Source organism: Triticum aestivum, chromosome 3B, assembly GCF_018294505.1.
Source record: "Triticum aestivum cultivar Chinese Spring chromosome 3B, IWGSC CS RefSeq v2.1, whole genome shotgun sequence".
Lineage (NCBI taxonomy): Eukaryota > Viridiplantae > Streptophyta > Magnoliopsida > Poales > Poaceae > Triticum > Triticum aestivum.
The window spans coordinates 686,693,347-686,712,718 of NC_057801.1; positions in this window are offsets into that span (position 1 = coordinate 686,693,347).

A 19,372-nucleotide genomic window follows, 5' to 3' on the forward strand; every position below is an offset into this window, starting at 1 on the left:
AACAACCAACAGAATAATCAAGGAAATCAACAACAGTCAGGTTATCAGAGTCACCCAAAGCAGTTGAATGGTGGGCAGTACCATGTATTCACCACTAGTTTGTGCAAGCGTGATCAGAAGCTTCATAAGAGGGCTCTTAATGCTGTTGAACTGGCAGTACCACGTTACCTGCGGTGGTCCGAGCAACCTATTGTGTGGAGCAGAGAGGATCATCCGCCCTGGGTTGACAATCCGGGTCACCTGGCTCTGGTGGTGGCACCTCAGGTGGAAGGTTATAAGTTCACCAAAGTGCTCATGGATGGAGGGAGCAGTATCAACATTCTGTATTATGAGACCTTCCGTCGCATGGGGTTGACAGTCAAAAGTCTTAAACCGTCAAACACTATTTTCCATGGTGTGGTACCAGGTAAATTGGCATATCCTGTTGGTAAGATCGCATTGGAAGTTGTGTTTGGTGATGAACATGACTCCCGGTCTGGGACATTAACCTTTGAAGTAGTGACAATCCAGAGCCCGTACCACGCACTCTTTGGGCAGTCGGTTTATGCAAAGTTCATGGCAAGGCCTTGTTATATTTATTTGCAGCTCAAGATGCCGGGTCACAAGGGGACCATCATGGTTCACGGAAGTTGTAAGATCGCTTTGGATTGCGAGGAAGGTGATGCGGCTTATGCTGAGTCAGTTTGTGCTACAGAAGAGTTGAAGCACTACAGGGACAATGTTGATCCGGCAGACATGACCCCTCTGAAGAAACCCACCACTGAGCATGACCCAAGCCTGAAATTCAAACCGGCTGAGGAGACTAAACTTGTTGACTTTGTTCCAGGCAATTCGTCCAAACAATTTAGCATCAGCACAAATCTGGATCCGAAATAGGACAGCGTGCTCATCGAGTTCATTCGTGAGAACCGGGACATTTTTGCATGGAAGCCTTTTGACATGCCAGGTGTACCGAGGGAACTCGCTGAGCACACTCTCAATATTGATCCTAAGTTCAAACCGGTCAAGCAATTTCTTCGCCGCTTTAACAAGGAGAGACGCAAGGCCATTGGTGAGGAGGTAGCCCGGCTGTTGGCTGCTGGGTTTATCGTTGAAGTGTTTCACCCTGAGTGGTTGGCTAATCCGGTGCTTGTTCTTAAGAAAAATGGCACTTGGCACATGTGTGTGGACTACACAGATTTGAACAAAGCTTGTCCGGCCGATCCCTTTGCTCTCCCACGTATTGATCAGATCATTGATGCGACGGCGGGTTGTGAGCGTTTGAGTTTTTTGGATGCTTATTCAGGTTACCAGCAGATCAAAATGGCAGTTAAGGACCAGGAGAAGACCGCCTTCATCACTCCCTTTGGAGCCTTCTGCTATGTTTCTATGCCTTTTGGGCTCAAGAGTGCCCAGGCAACTTATCAGCGTTGTGTGCAAAATTGTCTTCACACACAGATTGGGCGCAATGTTCATGCCTATGTTGATGCAATTGTGGTAAAGTCCAGGAAGAAGGAGACATTGATAGATGATCTCAAGGAGACCTTTGACAATCTGTGTGTTTACAAGATGATGCTCAATCCGGACAAGTGTGTTTTCGGTGTTCCGGCAGGCAAGCTCCTAGGTTTTCTGGTGTCCAACAGGGGCATTGAGGCTAATCCGGAGAAGATCAAAGCGATTACATCTTTGGCTAAACCGGCGTGCATCAATGATGTTTAGCGTCTGGAAGGTCGAATTGCAGCCCTAAGCCGGTTTATTAGCCGCTTGGGAGAGAAGGCGATCCCTCTATATCAGATGTTGAAGAAAACAGACACCTTTGTCTGGAGTGATGCGGCTAATGCGGCGTTTGAAGACTTGAAGCGGCAATTGGCTGAACCGCCGGTTCTTGCTGCTCCAGTTGACAAAGAGCCCTTGTTATTGTACGTGGCTGCTAAAGCCTATGCTGTCAGTGTGGCGATTGTGGTGGAGCGCAAGGAGGCTGGTAAGGAATATCCGGTTCAACGGTCGGTTTCCTATATCAGTGAGGTGCTTATTGAGTCAAAGCAGCGATATCCGCATTGGCAGAAGCTGGTATATGGAGTTTTTATGGCAAGTCGGAAGCTCAAGCAATACTTTCAAGGCCATCCCATTACAGTTGTCAGTTCAGCTCCTTTAGGTGATATAATTCAGAATAGGGAGGCAACTGCCCGGGTTGCAAAGTGGGCGATTGAGCTTGGTCCACATGGTTTGAAGTATGTGCCTCGAACAGCCATCAAATCTCAGGCACTTGTTGACTTTATCAATGATTGGACCGAGTTACAGGCACCAGAGGACAAACCGGATAATACATACTGGACTATTCACTTTGATGGATCCGGGCAATTGGAGGGCTCGGGGGCTGGAGTTGTCCTTACTTCCCCTCAAGGTGATAAAATTCATTATGTCCTCCGTTTAATGTTCCCCTGTACTAAAAATGCAGCTGAGTATGAGGCTTTGCTCCACGGGCTCTGTGTGGCCAAGGAGATGAATTTAAGCCGGGTATGATGCTTTGGAGACTCTGATCTGGTGGCTCAGCAAGTCTCTGGCACTTGGGATTCTAAGGATCCACTCATGGCGGCTTACAGACGTGAGGTGGATATTGTGGCAGGTCACTTCAAAGGGTATCAGGTTGAGCATATCGATCGGTGCAAAAACGAAGCAGCAGACGCTTTAAGCCGACTGGGATCTCAGCGTAAACCGGTACCTCCCAATACTTTTTTAGATATCTTGCATAACCCGTCTGTTAAGTTGCCTACAGAGGAGGATTTAGCTATTCCTGATCCGAAGGCTCAATTGGTGGCCGCTTTACATGTTGTGCCGGATTGGACGGTTCCATATCTGGCGTATATGAACCGGGGTGAGTTACCAGACGATGAAATCCTGGCCCGACAGACAGTCTGGCGATCCAAGTCCATGGTTATTCACAACGGCGAGTTACACCACTGCAGCATTTCAGGCGTATTTCAGCATTGTGTTTCTCCTGAAGAAGGCCAAGAGATCCTATGAGAAATTCATGAAGGGGATTGCGGTCATCATGCCGGTTCAAAGTCACTGGTTGCTAAAGCTTTTTGTCATGGGTTCTACTGGTTGACTGCTCATGCTGATGCGGAGGATCTGGTAAAGCGGTGTGACGCTTGTCGAAAGTTTTCACGCCGAGCTCATGTTCCGGCTCAAGAATTATGGATGATTCCCATCACTTGGTCGTTTGCCACTTGGGGGCTTGATATGGTTGGACCCTTTAAGTGTTCCAAGGATAAGAAGACCCACCTGCTGGTGGCGGTTGACAAGTTTACCAAATGGGTTGAAGCAGAGCCTGTCAGCAAGTGTGATGCGGCTACGATGGTTCAATTTCTCAAAAATATTATCTTCCGCTTTGGCTTTCCACACAACGTCATCACGGATAATGGCACAAACCTTTCTAAAGGTGAGATGGAGGATTTCTGTCAGAGAGAGCACATCCGGCTTGACTTAGCATCCGTGGCGCACCCCCAGTCCAATGGTCAAGCGGAGAGAGCTAATCAAGAAATCTTGAAGGGTATCAAACCCCGGCTCATGGTTCCTTTAAAGCGGACGCCGGGTTGTCGGGTGGAAGAATTGCCTTCTGTGTTATGGAGCATCAACACCACCCCCAACAGATCAACGGGTTACACACCTTTCTTCATGGTGTACGGGGCAGAGGCGGTCCTCCCAAGTGATATTCGTCATGATTCGCCCCGGGTTGCCAATTATGTTGAAGCGGACAATGAGCAAGCACGCCAGATGGCGTTGGACCTATTAGATGAAAAACGGGATATGGCTTTGGCTCGTTCGGCGATTTACCAGCAAGACCTACGGCGTTATCATAGCCGCCAGGTTAAGACAAGAACCTTTCAAGAAGGCGACTTGGTGCTCCGGCTCATCCAGGATCAGACCAATATGCACAAGTTATCCCCACCTTGGGAAGGACCCTTTGTGGTCAGGAAGAATCTGCACAATTGATCATACTACCTCATTGACGTTCGAGACAACTCACGCAGCTCTGAGGAGGAGACCCGGCGGCCGTGGAACATAGCTCTCCTACGACCTTACTACACTTGAGCCATAGGCTTCTCTTATGTACATATTTTGACAATGTATATATTATGATCAATAAAATAAACCAGCACCCTTGCTATAAGCAGGGCCTCTGCTGTTTTTTCTCAAAGATCATTTCAGTTACATGGGGGCTTCAGCTCACAAAGCGGAGTACTACCTGTTAAACCGGTTATTATGCCACAATACAGCTTGGGAGCTTCACACCCAAGGGGCCAAAGAGAGTCTGGATGCTATGCACAGCTCAAACATAGGCACCCAATGAGCACAGCTCATCAAGTTACTTGGGGGCTCTTTGTGTAAAGTAACAAAGAGTTTGAAAGGACCCTTGTAGCTGGGTATCGACCCACGGCTTGGAAGCCTGGTATATTTACCTAAAACCCCGGGTTAACCTGCCTTCATCAAGTAAGCCACTCCTATCCAGGTAATCCTGGCATGACCCGTCGAACGTTTGACAGTTACTCTCATTGAGAACCTGAACTTGTCAAAGTTAAAACGATGATTGGTTAGTTGGAGGCCCATCTTAAAAGGCTTTGTCAAATGGTTTAACTCAGCGGCCTGGCAGCCCACGAAAAGCCTCGAATTTGGGCCTGGCAGCCCTCGAAAAGCCTCGACTACACGGTCTTATTTGCCTTTGTCAATATTTATTTTCTTTTGACGACTTTTATGTTGAACCGGCATCTTTGATCCGGTATGGCTTTTCAGTCATCATATTAACCCGGTGTTTGTTAACCCGGCTTGGTTTTCAACTACAAGTTGACAAACCTTATTATCAAACCGAAGTTTGTTAACCCGGCCTGGCTTTGACTACATGTCACCAGTTTTGATCATCTAGTGTTCATTGTAACCCGACATGACTTATTATACGCCATCATTATATGGTGGGAGTTATACAAATTCAAGATTTGGGTTTTCACCCTTATCACAATCAAAGTTGGTAAACCAACTAAGTGATGTCACATCACAGGTATGAGTTATCTCATATTTATTAAGGTTTGATTATCAATCAGGCTTTATCTTGGGCATTATGACCCGTCCGGCGGTAAACCGCCAGGACAAATTCTCTATATGCAGGTTTGAGGATCGCATGACATTATCAAAGTATAATCAAACATAGCATGTATCATGGCGGTTCAACAAAGTTGTGCATCAACACAACAAATCAAAGAGTTTTACCTAGCCTATTACAAGGCTCTTTGAGGCCCAAAATGCTGATTGTTCTTACACAACAAAGTTTGTCAAAGAAACACGAATGCCGGATTAAGACTCATTGCCAGGACGACGTGAAGTTGAAGGATCTTCAGGCGCCGGTTCAACCTCCTCCTCTCCACCCAGAGGCTGGAAGTCAAGGGTGGTCCAGTCAATCCGGGTTAGAGCCTGAAAGACAGCTTCTTCACTTATCAGATTGGACGGGTCAACATCAGGGGCGTAAGTGTGCTTACGAATTGGCGGGATAAGGTTTTGCGCTTCTGTCACAGTTGTATCAACCCGCTGATTCCTTTCATCATAAAAAGACCGATGAACCGTCAGGTTAGCCTCTGTAGCGAGTTGACTTGATAGCGGACGCATCTCCTTTGTCAGAGCTTTGAGGGCTTCATTGTCAAATGCTGATCCGTCTGCTTGTTCATCCAGAAATCCCTTGGCGATATCAAGTGGATCCAAGTCAGATATCCATGCTTTAGCCCGAGTCAGTGCCAGTAAAGCGCCTGCCCTAGAAGCCGATCGCTTCACCTCCTCTATCTGAGCAGGAGTCATTGAGAGCCTGGCCAAGGTATCCTTGATCAAGGTGGGGGCCGGTCTGTTATATGAAGCAGCAGAGATAACCCGTTGTGCACCAGTATACAACTGCTCAATCAACGTATAAGCCGCCTTTAATTTCATCCGCATATCCGCTCCAAGATGAGCGATGCGGTTGCCTGCGACAGTTTAAGAATTCAATGTTAAACCGGCGGAAGTTGATAGTACTGCAGAAGCAAGTTATTATAAAATACTTACCAAAAATTGCAGGTGTCATGGAATTCACTTGATGTTTCAGACCTGTCAGTTCTTCCTCCACCGGTTTAAGAGCTGCTTCGGCGTCTTCAGCCTGTTTCAACAAAGCAGCTCTTTCCGTTTCCCAATTGGCGCATTCAATATTGAAACTCTCTTTCAGCTGTTCCATGCCAGTCAAAGCGCCCTTCAGATCCTCTTTGGTTTTAGAGGTCTCTTCTTGCTGGTACTTGATGGTTTCTTGAAGATCAGCAATTCGGGACTCTTTGGTCTTTATATCAACCTGCAAAGTCAGATGATACAGCAGTTAATATCTCTTAAAGTCCCAAGCGCACAACAGGTTATACACTTGGCACTTGGTGGCTAATGTGGATTGCTTTTTAAAGTGACTATTTTTCAAGTCCCAAGGCTCAATTAAGGTATTAAACTTGGCACTTGGGGGCTAATGCACAATTGATCAGTCATAAGGAAAGACAATTAACAAGGACAGACAGTCCCGGTTTGTCTTCAAGAAGACAAATCGGCCCTTGGGGGCTACTCTGTTGAAGTGTTCTTTATATCGAAGTCTCGGTTTATCTTCAAGAGATAAACCGGCCTTGGGGGCTACAATGGAAAAGATATAAAGAATAGAGTAAATTTTCAAAGTATTCATGACGAGTACCTCATAACGCTCCTTCATCAGGTTCACCAAACCGGCTTCAAAGTCACGGCTGGTGTAAAGGCGGTTTAAAAAACCGGAATGGAGTTCCTCGGCGCTAAGGTTGACGAAGTTGGATAAATCCGTCTTCCCTTTCTCCTTTCCCATAGCAGTGAATTCCTCCTTGGCAGTATGTTTGGCCAAGACAACCGGATTACTAGGACTGGTGTGAGCTGTACCATTAATGACAACATCATCATCATCATTTCTTGGTGGACTTGGCGGATTGACGGTACCCCTGGCTGGACTTGGCGGATTAGCAGCCGGGCTCGGCGGATTAGCAGCCGGGCTTGGAGGAGTAGCATGAGGGCTCGACGGATCAACATGAGTGGCTGGGTTAGCTTCCGGCGGATCAGCGTCAGTGTTCTCGCCTTGTGGGATGGAATCATCCATAACATCGGTATTTCTACCGGTATCCTCAGTAGCCCTCTCCGGTTCAACTTCACCAATAGGGGTACTGGTTTTAGCCTTCTTGCTCAGGCGGGCTTTGGCACTATGACATCAAAACAAATATTAGCACGGTAAACCGAACTATGAAGGAAAATATGAAGGATAATATACTTACCCAGGGACAGTTTTAAGGCGAGGCAACTGAGTGGTTGATGAACCGCCAGACGAATTGGAAGACGCCTGGTAATTCGTATCAGACGGATTAAGTGGGTATCGGAAGAAACCCTTCAAAGGATAAAGTTTTTCGGGAGAACAAATAAGCTCTGGACGTTGTTTCCGGGTTGGAGTATCCGATAAACCGGAAGAGGTGATTTGCTGGCCACTGTGCCGGGTTGTGCGACACTCTTCAGCTTGTTGTGTCTTCAAAGAAAATTTTGGATCCAAATAAGCAAGAGGGTGAGAGTATTTTACTTTCCGAACTGCACAGTGAAATCTTTGAACCGGCGCAAGATCTGAATCAGAGGAAAGAGAGATTACCTCAACATGGTCCGCGCAACTGGCCGCCGCATCATCCTGGGAATAATTATTGTCAATAAGGTATATGAAAAAGGAACCAAGCGAGTCAAGTTCTACCTCTGGATCTGATTCATCCATATCTTCTGGCGGATCAGAAGACTCGGTGGTTTTCTTCTTGCCAGCTTTCTTGGTGACCTTGCTCTTTGCACAAGGAGCCCTAGCCGGTTTAGTCCGTTTCCAGAAGGAGTTGTTGGCCTATGGAATTAAAACAAAGGAGTATTAGCACATTGTTAAAGCGGAGGCGAATCAGTGAGCATTAAGTTAAACTTTACCGCTGGTGGTTTGTTGGTGGCGCAAAAAGGTGGCAACCCGATTTGGCTGCATGCGGCGATCAGTTCGTCAAGCATTTTCTTCACAGATTCAGTAACTTCAATATCTGTCATTACTATTTCGTGATATTGTTGAGGATCCTTGACATTGCCCGTATATTCATGCATTAATCCGGGGCGGCGACTTAAAGGCAAAATACCCCAAGAAACCCAGCAGCGGACGAGATCAATACCAGTCAAACCGTTGGCCATGAGAGCCCGGAGCTTGGCGAGTTGAGGCGCATAAGTTTTCCGTTCTTGGGCAGTTAAGCATAGAGGTAACGGGTGGCCGTTGCTAAGCCGGTGAGGGCGGTAACCCAGCAAGGGATTTTCTCCAGCAGGGGCAGTATTCTGGCAATAAAACCAAGTTTGGTTCCAATCTTTAGGATGGCTGTGGTGTTTTGCATGAGGAAAATCAACTTCTTTTCTCTTCTGGATTGATACCCCACCAAGTTCTGTGTTGGGACCATCAGAGAACTCCGTGCGGCGGTTTAAATGGAAAAAATCCCGAAAAAGCTCCACAGATGGTTCTTCTTGAAGGTAAACTTCACAGAACACTTGAAAGGTTCATATATTGGACACGAAATTCGGTCCAGTATCTTGTGGATGGAGTTGAAGGCTCGCAAGGACATCTCGATTTTTTTTATCCGGGCGGGCTGAATCCCCGGTCCAAGTGTTGCATAAATACAATCACCTCTCCATCTTGAGGCTCAGGAGGGCACTCAGGGCCCGGGACTCGCCAATGCAGGACCCTTTTTGAAGATAAAGCGCCACTAGTAACGTATCCATTGATTTGTGTCTCCGTGATCTGGGACGGAACCCAATTGCAAGCAGGGAATTGTTTGGTCATCTTGGAAAGCAAACTGTAAAGGAAAAATGAAGGCCGGTTTACGATTGACGGTTTAAGTGTACTAATCAGTGTTAAACCGGAAAATTGCTATTCAAGTCAAGCTGGCGGTTTAAGTGAGGGCTAATGGCATATGGCGGATTGAATACTACTGAAGGTTAAACCGCCCTTAAATAAAAGAGGCAGAGCTGAATATCTACTAAGTGTTTACAGAAACAGGTTTCACAATATGGCAGTAAAATTTTGGATCTACCACGGTTAAATAAAGAAAACTTTCCTGAGCCCTACAATGGCGCTAAGAGGAACAGAGAAGATCCAGATGGAGTCTGTCCAGGAATAGCAAGACGCTATGGTATGGTGAACTAACACTATGGATCTAGCCGCAGATCAAAACTATCAGGTGCATATAAACTTAGTAAAAAGGCGAAGAGAAGGGCAGAGAAGCACTGATGAACGGTGATGAACACAGATGAACTCAAGGCCCTAATGGAGATCTAGGGTTACAGGAAGGAGAACTTACCAGGGCTACTCGGCGGCGGAGGAGTGTCGCAGAGTTTCTGGTACGAACAGGGTGATGCAGCGGCCTTGGTCAGTGCAGATTCAAAGGTCGATGGCGGCGGTGGCGCTCGGGCTCTTCGGGTCACGAGGAGGAAGACGAGAAGAAAGGGGATAAAATGGAAGGACCCTTCGGGTTTATTTATAACGGGGCAGAAGATAAGCGATAGGCGCGAGAATCGAGGAGTCCAAAGCGGCAAGGGGCGCAACTGTCACCTTGATTTCCGGGATGCCATTTAATGAAGGGAATCTTTTTAATCATTTTTTACAGAGATGATGTCATGATGATCCGTTGCTTTGTCCATAGGATGACGTCACGACGGTTTAACAAAGTTTATAAAAGAAGACATCGTGGCGGTTTTCGAGAAATGAACGAAGATGTTCACAGGATTTTGCTAAGTATTGAAGATTGACATGAACAGGTTCAAATCAATCTGGGGCCTAATGTTGGGGATATAACTACTGAGTGTAAACCGCCCAGGAAGACCCAGAAGATGGCGCTTTACTATGAAGCTTAGAGGCCAGGAGCCCAAAGGCGGATTAGGGCCCATAGTGGTAAACCACCATAATCATGTAACTTGTATTGTAAGATAAGGAAAGGAGAGACCGAGCCGAACACTTGTATGAGTCAGCCTCGGGACTCTGTAAACTGGCCGGGTGTCAACCTGTGTATATAAGGGGACGACCCGGCGGCGGTTCATGGACAAAAAACAACAACTCGAGAGCCAGGCATAGCTTGTTTAGCTCCCTGGTTATCAAGACCCCAATAATCCCATCACAACTAGATGTAGGCCTTTACCTTCATCGAAGGGGCTGAACTAGTATAAAAACCCTCGTGTCCTTTGTCCGGTTTAACCTCTTTAAGCTAACCCGTCGCGATGGCTCCACGACTAAGTCCTTTCACGAGGACATCTGATGTGATATTTCCACGACAGGTGCAATAGTGATCTAGGAGTAGATCACTGAACAGCGGTCAAAAGTATCCTTAGTGGAATAAGGAAATGTTTCTCGGTTATGGAGGTGATAAAGAGTTCGTCGTAAAGAGTTACGTTGATGCAAACTTTGACACCGATCTGGATGACTCTAAGTCTCGATCTAGATACATATTGAAAGTGGGAGCTGTTAGCTAGAGTAGCTCCGTGCAGAGCATTATAGACATAGAAATTTGCAAAATACATATACGGATCTGAATGTGCCAGACCCGTTGACTAAACTATTCTCACGAGCAAAACATGATCACACCTTAGTACTCTTTGGGTGTTAATCACATGATGATGTGAATTAGATTACTGACTCTAGTAAACACTTTGAGTGTTGGTCACATGACGATGTGAACTATGGGTGTTAATCACATACAGATGTGAACTATTGGTGTTAAATCACATGGCGATGTGACCTAGATTATTGACTCTAGTGCAAGTGGGAGACTGAAGGAAATATGCCCTAGAGGCAATAATAAATTTATTATTTATTTCCCTATATCATGATAAATTTTTATTATTCATGGTAGAATTGTATTAACTAGAAACTTAGTACCTGTGTGAATACATAGACAAAACCTATAGTCCCTAGTATGCCTCTACTTGACTAGCTCGTCAATCAAAGATGGTTATGTTTCCTAACCATAGACATGTGTTGTCATTTGATGAAGGGGATCACATCATTAGGAGAATGATGTGATGGACATGACCCATCCGTTAGCTTAGCATTATGATCGTGTTAGTTTCATTGCTACTGCATTCTTAATGACTTATACAAGTTCCTTAGACTATGGGATTATGCAACTCCCGAATACCGGAGGAACACTTTGTGTGTTCCCAAACGTCACAGCATAACTGGGTGATTATAAAGGTGCTCTACAGGTGTCTCTGATGGTACTTGTTGAGTTGGCATAGATCAAGATTAGGATTTGTCACTCCGATTTTCGGAGAGGTATCTCTGGGCCCTCTCCGTAATGCACATCACTATAAGCCTTGCAAGCAATGTGACTAATGAGTTAGTTACGAGATGATGCATTACGGAACAAGTAAAGAGACTTGTCGGTAACGAGATTGAACTAGGTATTGAGATACCGATGATCGAATCTCGGGCAAGTAACATACCGATGACAAAGGGAACAACGTATGTTGTTATGCGGTTTGACCAATAAAGATCTTCGTAGAATATGTAGGAGCCAATAAGAGCATCCAGGTTCCGCTATTTGTTATTGACCAGAGACGTGTCTCGGTCATGTCCACATAGTTCTTGAACCCATAGGGTCCGCATGCTTAACATTCGGTAACGATTTATATTATGAGTTATGTGTTTTGATGTACCGAAGGTAGTTCAGAGTCCCGAATGAGATCAGGGACATGACGAGGAGTCTCTAAAAATGGTCGAGACGTAAAGATTGATATATTGAACGACTATTCGGACATCAGAATGGTTTCGAGTGATTCGGGTATTTATCGGAGTACCGGAGAGTTGCGGGAATTCGTCGGGGAGTGTATGGGCCTTATTGGGCCTTAGTAGAATAGAGGAGGAGGAAGCCTAGGAGGGGGGCCCCCAAGCCCAATCCGAATTGGGTGAGGGGGCTAGCCCCCCTTTCCTTCTTCTCTCCCTCCTCTTTCCTACCTCTCCTACTCCAACTTGGAAGGGGGGAATCCTACTCCCGGTGGGAGTAGGACTCCCCTATGGCGTGCCCAAGAGAGGGTCAGCCCTCCCCCTCCTCTACTCCTTTATATACGGGGGAGGGGGGCACTCCATGGAAACACAAGTTGATCAGTTGATCTTTTAGCCGTGTGCGGTGCCCCCCTCCACCATATCCCACCTCGATCATATCATAGCGGTGCTTAGGCGAAGCCCTGCACCGGTAGCATCATCATCACCATCATCACGCCGTCGTGCTGACGAAACTCTCCTTCAACACTCTGCTGGATCGGAGTTCGTGGGACGTCATCGAGCTGAACGTGTGCTGAACTCGGAGGTGCCGTACGTTCGGTACTTGTATTGGTCAGATCGTGAAGACGTAGGATTACATCAACCGCATTGTGCTAACGCTTCCGCTTTCAGTCTACGAGGCAACGGAAAAGTAAATAAGCGAAGAACGATATATGAAAAGCTCGTAGGCAATGGATCAGTGATGGATAATTATGCCGGATGTGATTCCTCATGCAATAGTTATAACATAGGGTGATATAGAACTAGCTCCAGTTCATCAATGTAATGTAGGCATGTATTCCGTAAATAGTCACACGTGCTTATGGAAAAGAACTTGCATGACATTTTTTGTCCTACACTCCCGTGGCAGCGGGGTCCTAGTGGAAACTAAGGGATATTAAGCCCTCCTTTTAATAGATAACCGGACCAAAGCATTAACACATGGTGAATACATGAACTCCTCAAACTACGGTCATCACCGAGAAGTGTCCCAATTATTGTCACTTCGGGGTTGTTGGATCATAACACATAATAGGTGACTATAGACTTGCAAGATAGGATCAAGAACACACATATATTGATGAAAACATAATAGGTTCAGATCTGAAATCATGGCACTCGGGCCCTTGTGACAAGCATTAAGCATAGCAAAGTCATAACAACATTAATCTCAGAACATAGTGGATACTAGGGATCAAACCCTAACAAAACTAACTTGATTACATGGTAAATCTCATCCAACCCATCACCGTCCAGCAAGCCTACGATGGAATTACTCACTCACGGCGGTGAGCATCATGAAATTGGTGATGGAGGATGGTTGATGATGACGACAGCGACGAATCCCCCTCTCCGGAGCCCCGAACGGACTCCAGATCAGCCCTCCCGAGAGAGATTAGGGCTTGGCGGCGGCTCCGTATCGTAAAACGCGATGAAACTTTTTCTCTGATTTTTTTCTCCGCGAGACGGTATATATGGAGTTGGAGTTGTGGTCGGAGGAGGTCCGGGGGGCCCACAAGATAGGGGGGCGCGCCCTAGGGGGGGCGCCCCCCTGTCTCGTGGACAGGCCCTGGGCCCCCTGGCCTTGATTCTTTCGCCAAAAATTCTTATTAATTCTGAAAAGTCCCTCCGTGGATTTGCAGGTCATTCCGAGAATTTTTCTTTTCTACACATAAAACAACATCATGGTAGTTCTGCTGAAAACAGTGTCAGTCCGGGTTAGTTTCATTCAAATCATGCAAGTTAGAGTCCAAAACAAGGGCAAAAGTGTTTGGAAAAGTAGATACATTGGAGACGTATCAGCCCCCCCCCATGGCAAATTGGACAAGGGAGGGGGCGGCGCACCCCTCTTTCATTCTCCCTCTCCTCCTCCTTCCCTCCCCCCCCCCCTCTTGGAAAAGGAAGATGACTCCAACTAGGATTGGGAATCCTAGTTGGACTCCCCTATGGCGCGTGCCCCTCCTGGCCGCCGGCCTCCTCCCTCCCTCCTTTATATACAGGGGCAAGGGGGCACTCCAAGGCACAACAGACAATCTCTTAGCCATGTGCGGTGCCCTCCTCTGCAGTTTAACACCTCGGTCATATCGTCATAGTGCTTAGGCGAAGCCCTGCACCGGTAACTTCATCATCACCATCGCCATGCCGTCATGCTGACGGAACTCTCCCTCGCCCTCAACTAGATCAAGAGCTCGAGGGGCGTCATCGTGCTGAACATGTGCTAAATACGGAGGTGTCGTACGTTTGGTACTTGGATCGGTTGGATCGTGAAGACGTTCAACTACATCAACCGTGTTACTAAACGCTTCCGCTTTCGGTCTATGAGGGTACGTGGACACACTCTCCCGTCTCATTGTTATGCATCTACTAGATAGATCTTGCGTGATCGTAGGATTTTTTTTGAATTACTATGTTCCCCAACAGTGGCATCCGAGCCAACTCTATGCGTAGATGTTATATGCATGAGTAGAACACAAAGAGTTTTGGGCGATAATAGTCATACTTCTTACCACCAACGTCTTACTTTGATTCGGCGGTATTGTTGGATGAAGTAGCCCGGACCGACATTCCACGACCGCGTTCATGAGACTGGCTCTACCGATGTGCTTTGCACATAGGTGGCTGGCGGGTGTCTGTTTCTCCAACTTTAGTTGAATGGAGTTTGACTATGGCCGGTCCTTGTTGAAGGTTAAAACAACACACTTGATAAAAAAATCGTTGTGGTTTTGATGCGTAGGTAAGAACGGTTCTTGCTAGAAGCCCGTAGCAGCCACGTAAAACTTGCAACAACAAAGTAGAGGATGTTTAACTTGTTTTTGTAGGGCTTGTTGTGACGTGATATGGTCAAGACAGGATGAGATATAAATTGTTGTATGATAGATCACGTTTTGTAACAGAGTAATCGGCAACTGGCAGGAGCCATATGGTTGTCGCTTTATTGTATGAAATGCAACCGCCATGTAATTGCTTTACTTTATCACTATGCGGGAGCGATAGTCGTAGTAGCAATATTTGGTGAGACGGAAACGATGCTACGATGGAGATAAAGGTGTCAAGCCGGTGATGATGGAGATCATGATGCTTCGGTGATGGAGATCATGAGCACAAGATGATGATGGCCATATCATGTCACATATTTTGATTGCATGTGATGTTTATCTTTTATGCGTCTTATTTTGCTTAGTACGGCTGTAGCATTATATCCCTTACTAAATTTCAAGCTATAAGTGTTCTCCCTAAGTATGCACCGTTGCTACAGTTCGTCGTACCGAGACACCATGTGATGATCGGGTGTGATAAGCTCTACGTTCACATACAATGGGTGCAAGCCAGTTTTGCACGTGCAGAATACTTGGGTTAAACTTGACGAGCCTAGCATATGTAGATATGGCCTCGGAACACTGAGACCGAAAGGTCGAACGTGAATCATATAGTTCGATATGATCAACATAGTGATGTTCACCATTGAAAACTACTCCATCTCACGTGATGATCGGACATGGTTTAGTTGATTTGGATCACGTAATAATTTAGATGACTAGAGAGATGTATATCTAAGTGGGAGTTCTTAAGTAATATGATTAATTGAACTTTAATTTATCATGAACTTAGTCCTGATAGTTTTTGCATGTCTATGTTGTTGTAGATCAATGGCCCGTGCTACCGTTCCCTTGAATTTTAATGCGTTCCTAGAGAAAGCTAAGTTGAAAGATGATGGTAGCAATTACACGGACTGGGTCCGTATCTTGAGGATTATCCTCATTGCTGCATAGAAGAATTATGTCCTGGAAGCACCACTAGGTGCAAGCCTGCTGCAGGAGCAATTGCGGATGTTATGAACGTCTGGCAGAGCAAAGCTGATGACTACTCGACAGTTCAGTGTGTCATGCTTTACGACTTAGAATCGGGACTTCAAAGACGTTTTGAACGTCATGGAGCATATGAGATGTTCCAAGAGTTGAAGTTAATATTTCAAGCAAATACCCGAGTTGAGAGATATGAAGTCTCCAACATTTCTATAGCTGCAAAATGGAGGAGAATAGTTCTGTCAGTGAATACATACTCAGAATCTCTGGGTACCATAACCACTTGACTCAGCTGGTAGTTAATCTTCCTGATGATAGTGTCATTGACAGAGTTCTTCAATCACTGCCACCAAGCTAAAAAGGCTTCATGGTGAACTATAATATGCAAGGGATGATGAAAATGATTCCCGAGCTCTTCGCAATGCTAAAGGTTGCGGAGGTAGAAATCAAGAAGGAGCATCAAGTGTTGATGGTCAACAAGACCACTAGTTTCAAGAAAAAAGGCAAAGGGAAGAAGGGAAACTTTAAGAATAATAGCAAGCAAGTTGCTACTCCCGGGAAGAAGCCCAAGTATGGACCTAAGCCTGAAACTGAGTGCTTGTACTTCAAAGGGACTGGTCACTGGAAGCGGAACTGCCCCAAGTATTTGGCGGATAAGAAGGATGGCAAAGTTAAAGGTATATTTGATATACATGTTATTGACGTATAGCTTACTAATGCTCGTAGTAGCGCCTGGGTATTTGATACTGGTTCTGTTGCTCATATTTGCACCTCGAAATAGGGGCTACAAATTAAATGAAGATTGGCTAAGGACGAGGTGATGATGCGCGTCGGAAATGGTTCCAAGGTCGATCTGATCGCTGTCGGCACGCTACCTCTACGTCTACCTTCGGGATTAGTTTTAGACCTGAATAATTGTTATTTGGTGCCAGCGTTGAGCATGAACATTATATCTGGATCTTGTTTGATGCGAGACAGTTATTCATTTAAATCGGAGAATAATGGTTGTTCTATTTATATGAGTAATATCTTTTATGGTCATGCACCCTTGTTGAGTGGTCTATTTTTGTTGAATCTCTATCGTGGTGATACACATGTTCATAGTATTGAAGCCAAAATATGCAAAGTTGATAATGATAGTGCAACTTATTTGTGGCACTGTCGTTTAGGTCATATTGGTGTAAAGCGCATGAAGAAACTCCATGCTGATGGGCTTTTGGAATCAATTGATTATGAATCACTTGGTGCTTGTGAACCATGCCTCATGGGCAAGATGACTAAAAGTCCGTTCTTCGGAACAATGGAACAAGCTACTAACTTATTGGAAATAATACATACAGATGTATGCGGACCAATGAGTGTTGAGGCTCGTGGCGGGTATCGTTATTTTCTGACCTTCATAGATGATTTGAGCCGATATGGGTATATCTACTTAATGAAACATAAGTCTGAAACATTTGAAAAGTTCAAAGAATTTCAGAGTGAAGTGGAAAAACATCGTAACAAGAAAATAAAGTTCCTATGATCTGATCGTGGAGGAGAATATTTGAGTCACGAGTTTGGTGTTCATTTGAAACAATATGGAATAGTTTCGCAACTCACACCACCTGGAACACCATGGCGTAATGGTGTGTCCGACCGTCGTAACCGTATTTTATTGGATATGGTGCGATCTATGATGTTTCTTACTAATTTACCGCTACCGTTTTGGGGTTATGCTTTAGAGACAGCTGCATTCACGTTAAATAGGGCACTATCAAAATCCATTGAGATGACACCATATGAACTATGGTTTGGCAAGAAACCCAAGTTGTCGTTTCTTAAAGTTTGGGGCTGCGATGCTTATGTGAAAAAGCTTCAACCTGATAAGCTCGAACCCAAATCGTAGAAGTGTGTATTCATAGGATACCAAAAGAAACTATTGGGTACACCTTCTATCACAGATGCAAAGGCAAGATATTCGTTGCTAAGAATGGATCCTTTTTAGAGAAGGAGTTTCTCTCGAAAGAAGTGGGTGGAGGAAAGTAGAACTTGATGGGGTAATAGTACCTTCTCCCGAATTGGAAAGTAGTTCATCGCAGAAATTAGTTCCAGTGATTCCTACACCAATTAGTGAGGAAGCTAATGATGATGATCATCAAACTTCAGATCAAGTTACTACCGAACCTCGTAGGTCATCCAGAGCACGGTCCGCACCATAGTGGTACGGTAATCATGTTCTGGAAGTCATGTTACTAGACCATGATGAACCTACAAACTATGAGGAAGCAATGATGAGCCCAAATTCCACGAAATGGCTTGAGGCCATGAAATCTGAGATGGGATCCATGTATGAGAACAAAGTGTGGACTTTCGTGGACTTGCCCGATGATCGGCAAGCCATAGAAAATAAATGGATCTTCAGGAAGAAGATTGACGCTGACGGTAATGTTACTGTCTACAAAGCTTGACTTGTTGCGAAAGATTTTCGACAAGTTCAAGGAGTTGACTACGATGAGACCTTCTCACTCGTAGTGATGCTTAAGTCTGTCCAAATCATGTTAGCAATTGCCGCATTTTATGTTTACGAAATTTGGCAAATGGATGTCAAAACTGCATTCCTTAATGGATTTCTTAAAGAAGAGTTGTATATGATGCAACCAAAAGGTTTTTTCGATCCAAAGGGTGCTAACAAAGTGTGCAAGCTCCAACGATCCATTTATGGACTAGTGCAAGCCTCTCAGAGTTGGAATATACGCTTTGATAGTGTGATAAAAGCATATGGTTTCATACAGACTTTTGGAGAAGCATGTATTTACAAGAAAGTGAGTGGGAGCTCTATAGCATTTCTAATATTATATGTGGATGACATATTGTTGATTGGAAATTATACATAATTTCTAGATAGCATAAAAGGATACTTGAATAATAATTTTTCAATGAAAGACCTCGGTGAAGCTGCTTACATATTGGGCATCAAGATCTATAGAGATAGATCAAGACGCTTAATTGGACTTCACATAGCACATACCTTGATAAAGTTTTGAAGAAGTTCAAAATGGATTAGTCAAAGAAAGGGTTCTTGCCTGTGTTACAAGGTGTGAACTTGAGTCAGACTCAATGCCCGACCAATGCAGAAGATAGAGAGAAAATGAAAGTCATTCCCTATGCCTTAGCCACAGGTTCTATCATGTATGCAATGTTGTGTACCAGACCTGATGTGTGCCTTGCTATAAGTATAGCAGGGAGGTACCAAAGTAATCTAGGAGTGGAGCACTGGACAGCGGTCAAGAACATCCTGAAATACCTGAAAAGGACTAAGGATTATTCTCGTTTATGGAGGTGACAAAGAGCTCATCGTAAATGGTTACGTCGATGCAAGCTTTGACACTGATCCGGATGACTCTAAGTTGCAATCCGGATACGTATTTATATTGAATGGTGGAGTTGTCAGTTGGTGCAGTTCCAAGCAGAGCGTCGTGGCGGGATCTACAAGTGAAGCGGAGTACATAGCTGCTTCGGAAGTAGCAAATGAAGGAGTCTGGATGAAGGAGTTCATATCCTATCTAAGTGTAATACCTAGTGCATCAGGTCCAATGAAAATCTTTTGTGACAATATTGGTGCAATTGCCTTTGCAAAGGAATCCAGATTTCACAAGAGAACCAAACACACCAAGAGACGCTTCAATTCCATCCGCCATCAAGTCGTGGAGGGAGACATAAAGATTTGCAAAATACATAC